This window comes from Macaca nemestrina, chromosome 16, assembly GCF_043159975.1.
Source record: "Macaca nemestrina isolate mMacNem1 chromosome 16, mMacNem.hap1, whole genome shotgun sequence".
NCBI classification, from domain to species: domain Eukaryota; kingdom Metazoa; phylum Chordata; class Mammalia; order Primates; family Cercopithecidae; genus Macaca; species Macaca nemestrina.
This window is the reverse complement of record NC_092140.1, coordinates 63,385,864-63,403,932: the sequence shown is the minus strand read 5'-3', so window position 1 is coordinate 63,403,932 and position 18,069 is coordinate 63,385,864.

Below are 18,069 nucleotides of genomic sequence, written 5' to 3'. Positions count from 1 at the left end.
CTTGGGTTCTGTGAAATCATCTCACAGAGTTACAGCTTTCCCCTCAAGAAGCCTTTCGTAAGACAGTTCTTGTGGAATTGGCAAAGTGATATTTGGAAGCCCCTAGAGGGCTATGGTGAAAAAGGAAATATCCTCAGATGAAATCTGGAAAGAAGCTTTGTGAGAAACTGCAATGTGATGTGTGATCCACTCACAGAATTACATCTGTATTTCGTGGATTTCTTTGTTAGCCTTATTTCTGTGGAATCTGAGAACAGATATTTCGGATCCCTTTGAAGACTATAGGGCCAAAGGAAATATCCTCCGATAACAAGGAGAAAGAAGCTTTCTGAGAAACTTCTTTGTGTTCTGTGAAAACATCTCACAGAGTTACAGCTTTCCCCTCAAGAAGCCTTTTGCTAAGACAGTTCTTGTGGAATTGGCAAAGTGATATTTGGTAGAACATAGAGGGCTATGGTGAAAAAGGAAATATCCTCAGATGAAATCTGGAAAGAAGCTTTCTGAGAAACTGCTCTGTGATGTGTGACTTCCACTCACAGAGTTACATCTGTCTTTCGTGGATCTCTTTGCTAGCCTTATTTCTGTGGAATCTGAGAACAGATATTTCGGATCCCTTTGAAGACTATAGGGACCAAGGAAATATCCTCCGATAACAAAGAGAAAGAAGCTTTCTGAGAAACTTCTTTGTGTTCTGTGAAATCATCTCACAGAGTTACAGCTTTCCCCTCAAGAAGCCTTTCGCTAAGACAGCTCTTGTGGAATTGGCAAAGTGATATTTGGAAGCCCTAGAGGGCTATGGTGAAAAAGGAAATATCCTCAGATGAAATCTGGAAAGAAGCTTTCTGAGAAACTGCTCTGAGATGTGTGACTTCCACTCACAGAGTTACATCTGTATTTCGTGGATCTCTTTGCTACCCTTATTTCTGTGGAATCTGAGAACAGATATTTCGGATCCCTTTGAAGTCTAAAGGGCCAAAGGAAATGTCCTCCGATAACAAAGAGAAAGAAGCTTTCTGAGAAACTTCTTTGTGTTCTGTGAAATCATCTCACAGATTTACAGCTGTCCCCTCAAGAAGCCTTTCGCTAAGACAGTTCTTGTGGAATTGGCAAAGTGATATTTGGAAGCCCATAGAGGGCTATGGTGAAAAAGGAAATATCCTCAGATGAAATCTGGAAAGAAGCTTTCTGAGAAACTGCTTAGTGTTCTGTTAATTCATCTCATATAGTTACATCTGTATTTCGTGGATATCTTTGCTTGCCTTATTTCTCTGGAATCTGAGAACAGATATTTCGGATCCCTTTGAAGACTATAGGTCCAAAGGAAATATCCTCCGATAACAAGGAGAAAGAAGCTTTCTGAGAAACTTCTTTGTGTTCTGTGAAATCATCTCACAGAGTTACAGCTTTCCCCTCAAGTAGCCTTTTGCTATGACAGTCCTTGTGGAATTGGCAAAGTGATATTTGGAAGCCCATAGAGGGCTGTGGTGAAAAAGGAAATATCCTCAGATGAAATCTGGAAAGAAGCTTTCTGAGAAACTGCTTAGTCTTCTGTTAATTCATCTCACAGAGTTACATCTGTATTTCGTGGATCTCTTTGCTTGCCTTATTTCTATGGAATCTGAGAACAGATATTTCGGATCCCTTTGAAGTCTATAGGGCCAAAGGAAATATCCTCCGAAAACGAGGAGAAAGAAGCTTTCTGAGAAACTTCTTTGTGTTCTGTGAAATCATCTCACAGAGTTACAGCTTTCCCCTCAAGAAGCCTTTCGCTAAGACAGTTCTCGTGGAATTGGCAAAGTGATATTTGGAAGCCCATAGAAGGCTATGGTGGAAAAGGAAATATCCTCAGATGAAATCTGGAAAGAAGCTTTCTGAGAAACTGCTCTGTGATGTGTGACTTCCACTCACAGAGTTACATCGGTATTTCGTGGATCTCATTGCTAGCCTTATTTCTGTGGAATCTGAGAACAGATATTTCGGATCCCTTTGAAGACTATAGGGCCAAAGGAAATGTCCTCCGATAACAAAGAGAAAGAAGCTTTCTGAGAAACATCTTTGTGTTCTTAGAAATCATCTCACAGATTTACAGCTTTCCCCTCAAGAAGCCTTCGCTAAGACAGTTCTTGTGGAATTGGCAAAGTGATATTTGGAAGCCCATAGAGGGCTATGGTGAAAAAGGAAATATCCTCAGATGAAATCTGGAAAGAAGCTTTCTGAGAAACTGCTTTGTCATGTGTGACTTCCACTCACAGAGTTACATCTGTATTTCGTGGATCTCTTTGCTAGCCTTATTTCTGTGGAATCTGAGAACAGATATTTCGGATCCCTTTGAAGAATATAGGGCCAAAGGAAATATCCTCCGATAACAAAGAGAAAGAAGCTTTCTGAGAAACTTCTTTGTGTTTTGTAAAATCATCTCACAGAGTTACAGCTTTCCCCTCAAGAAGCCTTTCGCTATGACAGTTCTTGTGGAATTGGCAAAGTGACATTTGGAAGCCCATAGAGGGCTATGGTGAAAAAGGAAATATCCTCAGATGAAATCTGGACAGAAGCTTTCTGAGAAACTTCTCTGTGTTGTGTGATCCACTCACAGAGTTACGTCTGTATTTCGTGGATTTCATTGTTAGCCTTATTTCTGTGGAATCTGAGAACAGATATTTCGGATCCCTTTGAAGACTATAGGGCCAAAGGAAATATCCTCCGATAACAAGGAGAAAGAAGCTTTCTGAGAAACTTCTTTGTGTTCTGTGATATCATCTCACAGAGTTACAGCTTTCCCCTCAAGAAGCCTTTTGCTAAGACAGTTCTTGTGGAATTGGCAAAGTGATATTTGGTAGCCCATAGAGGGCTATGGTGAAAAAGGAAATATCCAGAGATGAAATCTGGAAAGAAGCTTTCTGAGAAACTGCTCTGTGATGTGTGACTTCCACTCACAGAGTTACATCTGTATTTCGTGGATCTCTTTGCTAACCTTATTTCTGTGGAATCTGAGAACAGATATTTCGGATCCCTTTGAAGACTATAGGGCCCAAGGAAATATCCTCCGATAACAAAGAGAAAGAAGCTTTCTGAGAAACTTCTTTTTTTTTTGTGAAATCATCTCACAGAGTTACAGCTTTCCCCTCAAGAAGCCTTTTTGCTAAGACAGTTCTTGTGGAATTGGCAAAGTGATATTTGGTAGGCCATGGAGGGCTATGGTGAAAAAGGAAATATCCTCAGATGAAATCTGGAAAGAAGCTTTCTGAGAAACTGCTCTGTGATGTGTGACTTCCACTCACAGAGTTACATCTGTCTTTCGTGGGTCTCTTTGCTAGCCTAATTTCTCTGGAATCTGAGAACAGATATTTCGCATCCCTTTGAAAACTATAGGGCCCAAGGAAATATCCTCCGATAACAAAGAGAAAGAAGCTTTCTGAGAAACTTCTTTGTTTTCTGGGAAATCAACTCACAGAGTTACAGCTTTCCCCTCAAGAAGCCTTTCGCTAAGACAGTTCTTGTGGAATTGGCAAAGTGATATTTGGAAGCCCATAGAGGGCTATGTTGGAAAAGGAAATATCCTCAGATGAAATCTGGAAAGAAGCTTTCTGAGAAACTGCTCTGTGATGTGTGAATTCCACTCACAGTGTTACATCTGTATTTCGTGGATCTCTTTGCTAGCCTTATTTCTGTGAAATCTGAGAAGAGATATTTCGGATCCCTTTGAAGACTATAGGGCCAAAGGAAATATCCTCCGATTACAAAAAGAAAGAAGATTTCTGAGAAACTTCTTTGTGTTCTGTGAAATCATCTCACAGAGTTACAGCTTTCCCCTCAAGAAGCCTTTCGGTAAGATAGTTCTTGTGGAATTGGCAAAGTGATATTTGGAAACCCATAGAGGGCTATGGTGAAAAAGGAAATATCCTCAGATGAAATCTGGAAAGACGCTTTCTGAGAAACTGCTCTGTGATGTGTGACTTCCACTCATAGAGTTACATCTGTATTTCGTGGATCTCTTTGCTACCCTTATTTCTGTGGAATCTGAGAACAGATATTTCGGATCCCTTTGAAGACTATAGGGCCAAAGGAAATATCCTCCGATAACAAGGAGAAAGAAGCTTTCTGAGAAACTTCTTTGTGTTCTGCGCAATCATCTCACAGAGTTATAGCTTTCCCCTGAAGAAGTCTTTTGCTAAGACAGTTCTTGTGGAATTGGCAAAGTGATATTTGGTAGCCCATAGAGGGCTATGGTGAAAAAGGAAATATCCTTAGATGAAATCTGGAAAGAAGCTTTCTGAGTAACTGCTATGTCATGTGTGACTTCCACTCACAGAGTTACATCTGTATTTCGTGGATCTCTTTGCTAGCCTTATTTCTGTGGATTCTGAGAACAGATATTTCGGATCCCTTTCAAGACTATAGGGCCAAAGGAAATATCCTCCGATAACAAAGAGAAAGAAGCTTTCTGAGAAACTTCTTTGTGTTCTGTGAAATCATCTCAGAGAGTTACAGCTTTCCCCTCAAGAAGCCTTTCGCAAAGACAGTTCTTGTGGAATTGGCAAAGTGATATTTGGAAGCCCATAGAGGGCTATGGTGAAAAACGAAATATCCTCAGATGAAATCTGGAAAGAAGCTTTGTGAGAAACTTCTCTGTGATGTGTGATCCACTCACAGAGTTACGTCTGTATTTCGTGGATTTCTTTGTTAGCCTTATTTCTGTGGAATCTGAGAAGAGATATTTCGGATCCTTTTGAAGACTTTAGGGCCAAAGGAAATATCCTCCGATAACAAGGAGAAAGAAGCTTTCTGAGAAACTTCTTTGTGTTCTGTGAAATCATCTCACAGAGTTACAGCTTTCTCCTCAAGAAGCCTTTTCCTAAGACAGTTCTTGTGGAATTGGCAAAGTGATATTTGGTAGCCCATAGAGGGCTATGGTGAAAAAGGAAATATCCTCAGATGAAATCTGGAAAGAAGCTTTCTGAGAAACTGCTCTGTGATGTGTGACTTCCACTCACAGAGTTACATCTGTCTTTCGTGGGTCTCTTTGCTAGCCTTATTTCTCTGGAATCTGAGAACAGATATTTCGGATCCCTTTGAAGTCTATAGGGCCCAAGGAAATATCCTCCGATAACAAAGAGAAAGAAGCTTTCTGAGAAACTTCTTTGTTTTCTGTGAAATCATCTCACAGAGTTACAGCTTTCCCCTCAAGAAGCCTTTCGCGAAGACAGTTCTTGTGGAATTGGCAAAGTGATATTTGGAAGCCCATAGAGGGCTCTGGTGGAAAAGGAAATATCCTCAGATGAAATCTGGAATGAAGCTTTCTGAGAAACTGCTCTGAGATGTGTGACTTCCACTCACAGAGTTACATCTGTATTTCGTGGATCTCTTTGCTAGCCTTATTTCTGTGGAATCTGAGAACAGATATTTCGGATCCCTTTGAAGACCATAGGGCCAAAGTAAATGTCCTCTGAAAACAAAGAGAAAGAAGCTTTCTGAGAAACTTCTTTGTGTTCCGTGAAATCATTTCACAGATTTACAGCTTTCCCCTCAAGAAGCCTTCCGCTAAGATAGTTCTTGTGGAATTGGCAAAGTGATATTTGGAAGCCCGTAGAGGGATACGGTGAAAAAGGAAATATCCTCAGATGAAATCTGGAAGGAAGCTTTCTGAGAAACTGCTCTGTGATGTGTGACTTCCACTCACAGAGTTACATCTGTATTTCGTGGATCTCTTTGCTAGCCTTATTTCTGTGGAATCTGAGAACAGATATTTCGGATCCCTTTGAAGACTATAGGGCCAAAGGAAATATCCTCCGATTACAAAGAGAAAGAAGATTTCTGAGAAACTTCTTTGTGTTCTGTGAAATCATCTCACAGAGTTACAGCTTTCCCCTCAAGAAGTCTTTCGCTAAGACAGTTCTTGTGGAATTGGCAAAGTGATATTTGGAAGCCCATAGAGGGCTATGGTGAAAGAGGAAATATCCTCAGATGAAATCTGGAAAGAAGCTTTCTGAGAAACTGCTCTGTGATGTGTGACTTCCACTCACAGAGTTACATCTGTATTTCGTGGATCTCTTTGCTACCCTTATTTCTGTGGAATCTGAGAACAGATATTTCGGATCCCTTTGAAGACTATGGGTCCCAAGGAAATATCCTCCGATAACAAAGAGAAAGAAGCTTTCTGAGAAACTTCTTTGTGTTCTGTGAAATCATCTCACAGAGTTACAGCTTTCCCCTCAAGAAGCCTTTCGTAAGACAGTTCTTGTGGAATTGGCAAAGTGATATTTGGAAGCCCCTAGAGGGCTATAGTGAAAAAGGAAATATCCTCAGATGAAATCTGGAAAGAAGCTTTGTGAGAAACTGCAATGTGATGTGTGATCCACTCACAGAATTACATCTGTATTTCGTGGATTTCTTTGTTAGCCTTATTTCTGTGGAATCTGAGAACAGATATTTCGGATCCCTTTGAAGACTATAGGGCCAAAGGAAATATCCTCCGATAACAAGGAGAAAGAAGCTTTCTGAGAAACTTCTTTGTGTTCTGTGAAAACATTTCACAGAGTTACAGCTTTCCCCTCAAGAAGCCTTTTGCTAAGACAGTTCTTGTGGAATTGGCAAAGTGATATTTGGTAGACCATAGAGGGCTATGGTGAAAAAGGAAATATCCTCAGATGAAATCTGGAAAGAAGCTTTCTGAGAAACTGCTCTGTGATGTGTGACTTCCACTCACAGAGTTACATCTGTCTTTCGTGGATCTCTTTGCTAGCCTTTTTTCTGTGGAATCTGAGAACAGATATTTCGGATCCCTTTGAAGACTATAGGGCCCAAGGAAATATCCTCCGATAACAAAGAGAAAGAAGCTTTCTGAGAAACTTCTTTGTGTTCTGTGAAATCATCTCACAGAGTTACAGCTTTCCCCTCAAGAAGCCTTTCGCTAAGACAGTTCTTGTGGAATTGGCAAAGTGATATTTAGAAGCCCATAGAGGACTACGGTGAAAAAGGAAATATCCTCAGATGAAATCTGGAAAGAAGCTTTCTGGGAAACTGCTCTGTGATGTGTAACTTCCACTCACAGACTTACATCTGTATTTCGTGGATCTCTTTGCTAGCCTTATTTCTGTGGAATCTGAGAACAAATATTTCGAATCCCTTTGAAGACTATAGGGCCAAAGGAAATGTCCTCCGATAACACAGAGAAAGAAGCTTTCTGAGAAACTTCTTTGTGTTCTGTGAAATCATCTCACAGAGTTACAGCTTTCCCCTCAAGAACCCTTTCGCTAAGACAGTTCTTGTGGAATTGGCAAAGTGATATTTGGAAGCCCATATAGGGCTATGGTGAAAAAGGAAATATCCTCAGATGAAATCTGGAAAGAAGCTTTCTGAGAAACTGCTCTGTGATGTGTGACTTCCACTCACAGAGTCACATCTATATTTCGTGGATCTCTTTGCTAGCCTTATGTCTGTGGAATCTCAGAACAGATATTTCGGATCCCTATGAAGACAATAGGGTCCAAGGAAATATCCTCCGATAACAAAGAGAAAGAAGCTTTCTGAGAAACTTCTTTGTGTTCTGTGAAAACATCTCACAGAGTTACAGCTTTCCCCTCAAGAAGCCTTTTGCTAAGACAGTTCTTGTGGAATTGGCAAAGTGATATTTGGTAGACCATAGAGGGCTATGGTGAAAAAGGAAATATCCTCAGATGAAATCTGGAAAGAAGCTTTCTGAGAAACTGCTCTGTGATGTGTGACTTCCACTCACAGAGTTACATCTGTCTTTCGTGGATCTCTTTGCTAGCCTTATTTCTGTGGAATCTGAGAACAGATATTTCGGATCCCTTTGAAGACTATAGGGCCCAAGGAAATATCCTCCGATAACAAAGAGAAAGAAGCTTTCTGAGAAACTTCTTTGTGTTCTGTGAAATCATCTCACAGAGTTACAGCTTTCCCCTCAAGAAGCCTTTCGCTAAGACAGTTCTTGTGGAATTGGCAAAGTGATATTTGGAAGCCCCAGAGGGCTATGGTGAAAAAGGAAATATCCTCAGATGAAATCTGGAAAGAAGCTTTCTGAGAAACTGCTCTGTGATGTGTGACTTCCACTCACAGAGTTACATCTGTATTTCGTGGATCTCTTTGCTACCCTTATTTCTGTGGAGTCTGAGAACAGATATTTCGGATCCCTTTGAAGTCTATAGGGCCAAAGGAAATGTCCTCCGATAACAAAGAGAAAGAAGCTTTCTGAGAAACTTCTTTGTGTTCTGTGAAATCATCTCACAGATTTACAGCTGTCCCCTCAAGAAGCCTTTCGCTAAGACAGTTCTTGTGGAATTGGCAAAGTGATATTTAGAAGCCCATAGAGGACTACGGTGAAAAAGGAAATATCCTCAGATGAAATCTGGAAAGAAGCTTTCTGGGAAACTGCTCTGTGATGTGTAACTTCCACTCACAGACTTACATCTGTATTTCGTGGATCTCTTTGCTAGCCTTATTTCTGTGGAATCTGAGAACAAATATTTCGAATCCCTTTGAAGACTATAGGGCCAAAGGAAATATCCTCCGATAACACAGAGAAAGAAGCTTTCTGAGAAACTTCTTTGTGTTCTGTGAAATCATCTCACAGAGTTACAGCTTTCCCCTCAAGAACCCTTTCGCTAAGACAGTTCTTGTGGAATTGGCAAAGTGATATTTGGAAGCCCATAGAGGGCTATGGTGAAAAAGGAAATATCCTCAGATGAAATCTGGAAAGAAGCTTTCTGAGAAACTGCTCTGTGATGTGTGACTTCCACTCACAGATTTACATCTGTATTTCGTGGATCTATTTGCTACCCTTATTTCTGTGGAATCTGAGAACAGATATTTCGGATCCCTTTGAAGTCTATAGGGCCAAAGGAAATGTCCTCCGATAACAAAGAGAAAGAAGCTTTCTGAGAAACTTCTTTGTGTTCTGTGAAATCATCTCACAGATTTACAGCTGTCCCCTCAAGAAGCCTTTCGCTAAGACAGTTCTTGTGGAATTGGCAAAGTGATATTTAGAAGCCCATAGAGGGCTACGGTGAAAAAGGAAATATCCTCAGATGAAATCTGGAAAGAAGCTTTCTGGGAAACTGCTCTGTGATGTGTAACTTCCACTCACAGACTTACATCTGTATTTCGTGGATCTCTTTGCTAGCCTTATTTCTGTGGAATCTGAGAACAGATATTTCGAAACCCTTTGAAGACTATAGGGCCAAAGGAAATATCCTCTGATAACACAGAGAAAGAAGCTTTCTGAGAAACTTCTTTGTGTTCTGTGAAATCATCTCACAGAGTTACAGCTTTCCCCTCAAGAACCCTTTCGCTAAGACAGTTCTTGTGGAATTGGCAAAGTGATATTTGGAAGCCCATATAGGGCTATGGTGAAAAAGGAAATATCCTCAGATGAAATCTGGAAAGAAGCTTTCTGAGAAACTGCTCTGTGATGTGTGACTTCCACTCACAGAGTCACATCTATATTTCGTGGATCTCTTTGCTAGCCTTATGTCTGTGGAATCTCAGAACAGATATTTCGGATCCCTATGAAGACAATAGGGTCCAAGGAAATATCCTCCGATAACAAAGAGAAAGAAGCTTTCTGAGAAACTTCTTTGTGTTCTGTGAAAACATCTCACAGAGTTACAGCTTTCCCCTCAAGAAGCCTTTTGCTAAGACAGTTCTTGTGGAATTGGCAAAGTGATATTTGGTAGACCATAGAGGGCTATGGTGAAAAAGGAAATATCCTCAGATGAAATCTGGAAAGAAGCTTTCTGAGAAACTGCTCTGTGATGTGTGACTTCCACTCACAGAGTAACATCTGTCATTCGTGGATCTCTTTGCTAGCCTTCTTTCTGTGGAAAATGAGAACAGATATTTCGGATCCCTTTGAAGACTATAGGGACCAAGGAAATATCTTCCGATAACAAAGAGAAACAAGCTTTCTGAGAAACTTCTTTGTGTTCTGTGAAATCATCTCACAGAGTTACAGCTTTCCCCTCAAGAAGCCTTTCGCTAAGACAGTTCTTGTGGAATTGGCAAAGTGATATTTGGAAGCCCTAGAGGGCTATGGTGAAAAAGGAAATATCCTCAGATGAAATCTGGAAAGAAGCTTTCTGAGAAACTGCTCAGTGATGTGTGACTTCCACTCACAGAGTTACATCTGTATTTCGTGGATCTCTTTGCTACCCTTATTTCTGTGGAATCTGAGAACAGATATTTCGGATCCCTTTGAAGTCTATAGGGCCAAAGGAAATGTCCTCCGATAACAAAGAGAAAGAAGCTTTCTGAGAAACTTCTTTGTGTTCTGTGAAATCATCTCACAGATTTACAGCTGTCCCCTCAAGAAGCCTTTCGCTAAGACAGTTCTTGTGGAATTGGCAAAGTGATATTTGGAAGCCCATAGAGGGCTATGGTGAAAAAGGAAATATCCTCAGATGAAATCTGGAAAGAAGCTTTCTGAGAAACTGCTTAGTGTTCTGTTAATTCATCTCATAGAGTTACATCTGTATTTCGTGGATCTCTTTGCTTGCCTTATTTCTCTGGAATCTGAGAACAGATATTTCGGATCCCTTTGAAGACTATAGGTCCAAAGGAAATATCCTCCGATAACAAGGAGAAAGAAGCTTTCTGAGAAACTTCTTTGTGTTCTGTGAAATCATCTCACAGAGTTACAGCTTTCCCCTCAAGTAGCCTTTTGCTATGACAGTCCTTGTGGAATTGGCAAAGTGATATTTGGTAGCCCATAGAGGGCTATGGTGAAAAAGGAAATATCCTCAGATGAAATCTGGAAAGAAGTTTCTGAGAAACTGCTCTGTGATGTGTGACTTCCTCTCACAGAGTTACATCTGTATTTCGTGGATCTCTTTGCTACCCTTATTTCTGTGGAATCTGAGAAAAGAAATTTCGGATCCCTTTGAAGACTATAGGGCCAAAGGAAATATCCTCCGATAACAAAGAGAAAGAAGCTTTCTGAGAAACTTCTTTGTGTTCTGTGAAATCATCTCACAGAGTTACAGCTTTCCCCTCAAGAAGCCTTTCGCTAAGACAGTTCTTGTGGAATTGGCAAAGTGATGTTTGGAAGCACATAGAGGGCTATGGTGAAATAGGAAATATCCTCAGATGAAATCTTGAAAGAAGCTTTCTGAGAAACTGCACTGTGATTTGTGATCCACTCACAGAGTTACATCTGTATTTCGCGGATTTCTTTGTTAGCCTTATTTCTGTGGAATCTGAGAACAGATATTTCGGATCCCTTTGAAGTCTATAGGGCCAAAGGAAATATCCTCCGAAAACAAGGAGAAAGAAGCTTTCTGAGAAACTTCTTTGTGTTCTGTGAAATCATCTCACAGAGTTACAGCTTTCCCCTCAAGAAGCCTTTCGCTAAGACAGTTCTCGTGGAATTGGCAAAGTGATATTTGGAAGCCCATAGAAGGCTATGGTGGAAAAGGAAATATCCTCAGATGAAATCTGGAAAGAAGCTTTCTGAGAAACTGCTCTGTGATGTGTGACTTCCACTCACAGAGTTACATCGGTATTTCGTGGATCTCATTGCTAGCCTTATTTCTGTGGAATCTGAGAACAGATATTTCGGATCCCTTTGAAGACTATAGGGCCAAAGGAAATGTCCTCCGATAACAAAGAGAAAGAAGCTTTCTGAGAAACATCTTTGTGTTCTTAGAAATCATCTCACAGATTTACAGCTTTCCCCTCAAGAAGCCTTCGCTAAGACAGTTCTTGTGGAATTGGCAAAGTGATATTTGGAAGCCCATAGAGGGCTATGGTGAAAAAGGAAATATCCTCAGATGAAATCTGGAAAGAAGCTTTCTGAGAAACTGCTCTGTGATGTGTGACTTCCACTCACAGAGTTACATCTGTATTTCGTGGATCTCTTTGCTAGCCTTATTTCTGTGGAATCTGAGAACAGATATTTCGGATCCCTTTGAAGAATATAGGGCCAAAGGAAATATCCTCCGATAACAAAGAGAAAGAAGCTTTCTGAGAAACTTCTTTGTGTTTTGTAAAATCATCTCACAGAGTTACAGCTTTCCCCTCAAGAAGCCTTTCGCTATGACAGTTCTTGTGGAATTGGCAAAGTGATATTTGGAAGCCCATAGAGGGCTATGGTGAAAAAGGAAATATCCTCAGATGAAATCTGGACAGAAGCTTTCTGAGAAACTTCTCTGAGTTGTGTGATCCACTCACAGAGTTACGTCTGTATTTCGTGGATTTCATTGTTAGCCTTATTTCTGTGGAATCTGAGAACAGATATTTCGGATCCCTTTGAAGACTATAGGGCCAAAGGAAATATCCTCCGATAACAAGGAGAAAGAAGCTTTCTGAGAAACTTCTTTGTGTTCTGTGATATCATCTCACAGAGTTACAGCTTTCCCCTCAAGAAGCCTTTTGCTAAGACAGTTCTTGTGGAATTGGCAAAGTGATATTTGGTAGCCCATAGAGGGCTATGGTGAAAAAGGAAATATCCAGAGATGAAATCTGGAAAGAAGCTTTCTGAGAAACTGCTCTGTGATGTGTGACTTCCACTCACAGAATTACATCTGTATATCGTGGATCTCTTTGGTAACCTTATTTCTGTGGAATCTGAGAACAGATATTTCGGATCGCTTTGAAGACTATAGGGCCCAAGGAAATATCCTCCGATAACAAAGAGAAAGAAGCTTTCTGAGAAACTTCTTTGTTTTCTGTGAAATCATCTCACAGAGTTACAGCTTTCCCCTCAAGAAGCCTTTTTGCTAAGACAGTTCTTGTGGAATTGGCAAAGTGATATTTGGTAGGCCATGGAGGGCTATGGTGAAAAAGGAAATATCCTCAGATGAAATCTGGAAAGAAGCTTTCTGAGAAACTGCTCTGTGATGTGTGACTTCCACTCATAGAGTTACATCTGTATTTCGTGGATCTCTTTGCTACCCTTATTTCTGTGGAATCTGAGAACAGATATTTCGGATCCCTTTGAAGACTATAGGGCCAAAGGAAATATCCTCCGATAACAAGGAGAAAGAAGCTTTCTGAGAAACTTCTTTGTGTTCTGCGCAATCATCTCACAGAGTTATAGCTTTCCCCTCAAGAAGTCTTTTGCTAAGACAGTTCTTGTGGAATTGGCAAAGTGATATTTGGTAGCCCATAGAGGGCTATGGTGAAAAAGGAAATATCCTTAGATGAAATCTGGAAAGAAGCTTTCTGAGTAACTGCTATGTCATGTGTGACTACCACTCACAGAGTTACATCTGTATTTCGTGGATCTCTTTGCTAGCCTTATTTCTGTGGATTCTGAGTACAGATATTTCGGATCCCTTTCAAGACTATAGGGCCAAAGGAAATATCCTCCGATAACAAAGAGAAAGAAGCTTTCTGAGAAACTTCTTTGTGTTCTGTGAAATCATCTCAGAGAGTTACAGCTTTCCCCTCAAGAAGCCTTTCGCAAAGACAGTTCTTGTGGAATTGGCAAAGTGATATTTGGAAGCCCATAGAGGGCTATGGTGAAAAACGAAATATCCTCAGATGAAATCTGGAAAGAAGCTTTGTGAGAAACTTCTCTGTGATGTGTGATCCACTCACAGAGTTACATCTGTATTTCGTGGATTTCTTTGTTAGCCTTATTTCTGTGGAATCTGAGAAGAGATATTTCGGATCCTTTTGAAGACTTTAGGGCCAAAGGAAATATCCTCCGATAACAAGGAGAAAGAAGCTTTCTGAGAAACTTCTTTGTGTTCTGTGAAATCATCTCACAGAGTTACAGCTTTCTCCTCAAGAAGCCTTTTCCTAAGACAGTTCTTGTGGAATTGGCAAAGTGATATTTGGTAGCCCATAGAGGGCTATGGTGAAAAAGGAAATATCCTCAGATGAAATCTGGAAAGAAGCTTTCTGAGAAACTGCTCTGTGATGTGTGACTTCCACTCACAGAGTTACATCTGTCTTTCGTGGGTCTCTTTGCTAGCCTTATTTCTCTGGAATCTGAGAACAGATATTTCGGATCCCTTTGAAGTCTATAGGGCCCAAGGAAATATCCTCCGATAACAAAGAGAAAGAAGCTTTCTGAGAAACTTCTTTGTTTTCTGTGAAATCATCTCACAGAGTTACAGCTTTCCCCTCAAGAAGCCTTTCGCGAAGACAGTTCTTGTGGAATTGGCAAAGTGATATTTGGAAGCCCATAGAGGGCTCTGGTGGAAAAGGAAATATCCTCAGATGAAATCTGGAATGAAGCTTTCTGAGAAACTGCTCTGAGATGTGTGACTTACACTCACAGAGTTACATCTGTATTTCGTGGATCTCTTTGCTAGCCTTATTTCTGTGGAATCTGAGAACAGATATTTCGGATCCCTTTGAAGACTATAGGGCCCAAGGAAATATCCTCCGATAACAAAGAGAAAGAAGCTTTCTGAGAAACTTCTTTTTTTTTTGTGAAATCATCTCACAGAGTTACAGCTTTCCCCTCAAGAAGCCTTTTTGCTAAGACAGTTCTTGTGGAATTGGCAAAGTGATATTTGGTAGGCCATGGAGGGCTATGGTGAAAAAGGAAATATCCTCAGATGAAATCTGGAAAGAAGCTTTCTGAGAAACTGCTCTGTGATGTGTGACTTCCACTCACAGAGTTACATCTGTCTTTCGTGGGTCTCTTTGCTAGCCTAATTTCTCTGGAATCTGAGAACAGATATTTCGCATCCCTTTGAAAACTATAGGGCCCAAGGAAATATCCTCCGATAACAAAGAGAAAGAAGCTTTCTGAGAAACTTCTTTGTTTTCTGGGAAATCAACTCACAGAGTTACAGCTTTCCCCTCAAGAAGCCTTTCGCTAAGACAGTTCTTGTGGAATTGGCAAAGTGATATTTGGAAGCCCATAGAGGGCTATGTTGGAAAAGGAAATATCCTCAGATGAAATCTGGAAAGAAGCTTTCTGAGAAACTGCTCTGTGATGTGTGAATTCCACTCACAGTGTTACATCTGTATTTCGTGGATCTCTTTGCTAGCCTTATTTCTGTGAAATCTGAGAAGAGATATTTCGGATCCCTTTGAAGACTATAGGGCCAAAGGAAATATCCTCCGATTACAAAAAGAAAGAAGATTTCTGAGAAACTTCTTTGTGTTCTGTGAAATCATCTCACAGAGTTACAGCTTTCCCCTCAAGAAGCCTTTCGGTAAGATAGTTCTTGTGGAATTGGCAAAGTGATATTTGGAAACCCATAGAGGGCTATGGTGAAAAAGGAAATATCCTCAGATGAAATCTGGAAAGACGCTTTCTGAGAAACTGCTCTGTGATGTGTGACTTCCACTCATAGAGTTACATCTGTATTTCGTGGATCTCTTTGCTACCCTTATTTCTGTGGAATCTGAGAACAGATATTTCGGATCCCTTTGAAGACTATAGGGCCAAAGGAAATATCCTCCGATAACAAGGAGAAAGAAGCTTTCTGAGAAACTTCTTTGTGTTCTGCGCAATCATCTCACAGAGTTATAGCTTTCCCCTGAAGAAGTCTTTTGCTAAGACAGTTCTTGTGGAATTGGCAAAGTGATATTTGGTAGCCCATAGAGGGCTATGGTGAAAAAGGAAATATCCTTAGATGAAATCTGGAAAGAAGCTTTCTGAGTAACTGCTATGTCATGTGTGACTTCCACTCACAGAGTTACATCTGTATTTCGTGGATCTCTTTGCTAGCCTTATTTCTGTGGATTCTGAGAACAGATATTTCGGATCCCTTTCAAGACTATAGGGCCAAAGGAAATATCCTCCGATAACAAAGAGAAAGAAGCTTTCTGAGAAACTTCTTTGTGTTCTGTGAAATCATCTCAGAGAGTTACAGCTTTCCCCTCAAGAAGCCTTTCGCAAAGACAGTTCTTGTGGAATTGGCAAAGTGATATTTGGAAGCCCATAGAGGGCTATGGTGAAAAACGAAATATCCTCAGATGAAATCTGGAAAGAAGCTTTGTGAGAAACTTCTCTGTGATGTGTGATCCACTCACAGAGTTACGTCTGTATTTCGTGGATTTCTTTGTTAGCCTTATTTCTGTGGAATCTGAGAAGAGATATTTCGGATCCTTTTGAAGACTTTAGGGCCAAAGTAAATATCCTCCGATAACAAGGAGAAAGAAGCTTTCTGAGAAACTTCTTTGTGTTCTGTGAAATCATCTCACAGAGTTACAGCTTTCTCCTCAAGAAGCCTTTTCCTAAGACAGTTCTTGTGGAATTGGCAAAGTGATATTTGGTAGCCCATAGAGGGCTATGGTGAAAAAGGAAATATCCTCAGATGAAATCTGGAAAGAAGCTTTCTGAGAAACTGCTCTGTGATGTGTGACTTCCACTCACAGAGTTACATCTGTCTTTCGTGGGTCTCTTTGCTAGCCTTATTTCTCTGGAATCTGAGAACAGATATTTCGGATCCCTTTGAAGTCTATAGGGCCCAAGGAAATATCCTCCGATAACAAAGAGAAAGAAGCTTTCTGAGAAACTTCTTTGTTTTCTGTGAAATCATCTCACAGAGTTACAGCTTTCCCCTCAAGAAGCCTTTCGCGAAGACAGTTCTTGTGGAATTGGCAAAGTGATATTTGGAAGCCCATAGAGGGCTCTGGTGGAAAAGGAAATATCCTCAGATGAAATCTGGAATGAAGCTTTCTGAGAAACTGCTCTGAGATGTGTGACTTCCACTCACAGAGTTACATCTGTATTTCGTGGATCTCTTTGCTAGCCTTATTTCTGTGGAATCTGAGAACAGATATTTCGGATCCCTTTGAAGACCATAGGGCCAAAGTAAATGTCCTCTGAAAACAAAGAGAAAGAAGCTTTCTGAGAAACTTCTTTGTGTTCCGTGAAATCATTTCACAGATTTACAGCTTTCCCCTCAAGAAGCCTTCCGCTAAGATAGTTCTTGTGGAATTGGCAAAGTGATATTTGGAAGCCCGTAGAGGGATACGGTGAAAAAGGAAATATCCTCAGATGAAATCTGGAAGGAAGCTTTCTGAGAAACTGCTCTGTGATGTGTGACTTCCACTCACAGAGTTACATCTGTATTTCGTGGATCTCTTTGCTAGCCTTATTTCTGTGGAATCTGAGAACAGATATTTCGGATCCCTTTGAAGACTATAGGGCCAAAGGAAATATCCTCCGATTACAAAGAGAAAGAAGATTTCTGAGAAACTTCTTTGTGTTCTGTGAAATCATCTCACAGAGTTACAGCTTTCCCCTCAAGAAGTCTTTCGCTAAGACAGTTCTTGTGGAATTGGCAAAGTGATATTTGGAAGCCCATAGAGGGCTATGGTGAAAGAGGAAATATCCTCAGATGAAATCTGGAAAGAAGCTTTCTGAGAAACTGCTCTGTGATGTGTGACTTCCACTCACAGAGTTACATCTGTATTTCGTGGATCTCTTTGCTACCCTTATTTCTGTGGAATCTGAGAACAGATATTTCGGATCCCTTTGAAGACTATGGGTCCCAAGGAAATATCCTCCGATAACAAAGAGAAAGAAGCTTTCTGAGAAACTTCTTTGTGTTCTGTGAAATCATCTCACAGAGTTACAGCTTTCCCCTCAAGAAGCCTTTCGTAAGACAGTTCTTGTGGAATTGGCAAAGTGATATTTGGAAGCCCCTAGAGGGCTATAGTGAAAAAGGAAATATCCTCAGATGAAATCTGGAAAGAAGCTTTGTGAGAAACTGCAATGTGATGTGTGATCCACTCACAGAATTACATCTGTATTTCGTGGATTTCTTTGTTAGCCTTATTTCTGTGGAATCTGAGAACAGATATTTCGGATCCCTTTGAAGACTATAGGGCCAAAGGAAATATCCTCCGATAACAAGGAGAAAGAAGCTTTCTGAGAAACTTCTTTGTGTTCTGTGAAAACATTTCACAGAGTTACAGCTTTCCCCTCAAGAAGCCTTTTGCTAAGACAGTTCTTGTGGAATTGGCAAAGTGATATTTGGTAGACCATAGAGGGCTATGGTGAAAAAGGAAATATCCTCAGATGAAATCTGGAAAGAAGCTTTCTGAGAAACTGCTCTGTGATGTGTGACTTCCACTCACAGAGTTACATCTGTCTTTCGTGGATCTCTTTGCTAGCCTTTTTTCTGTGGAATCTGAGAA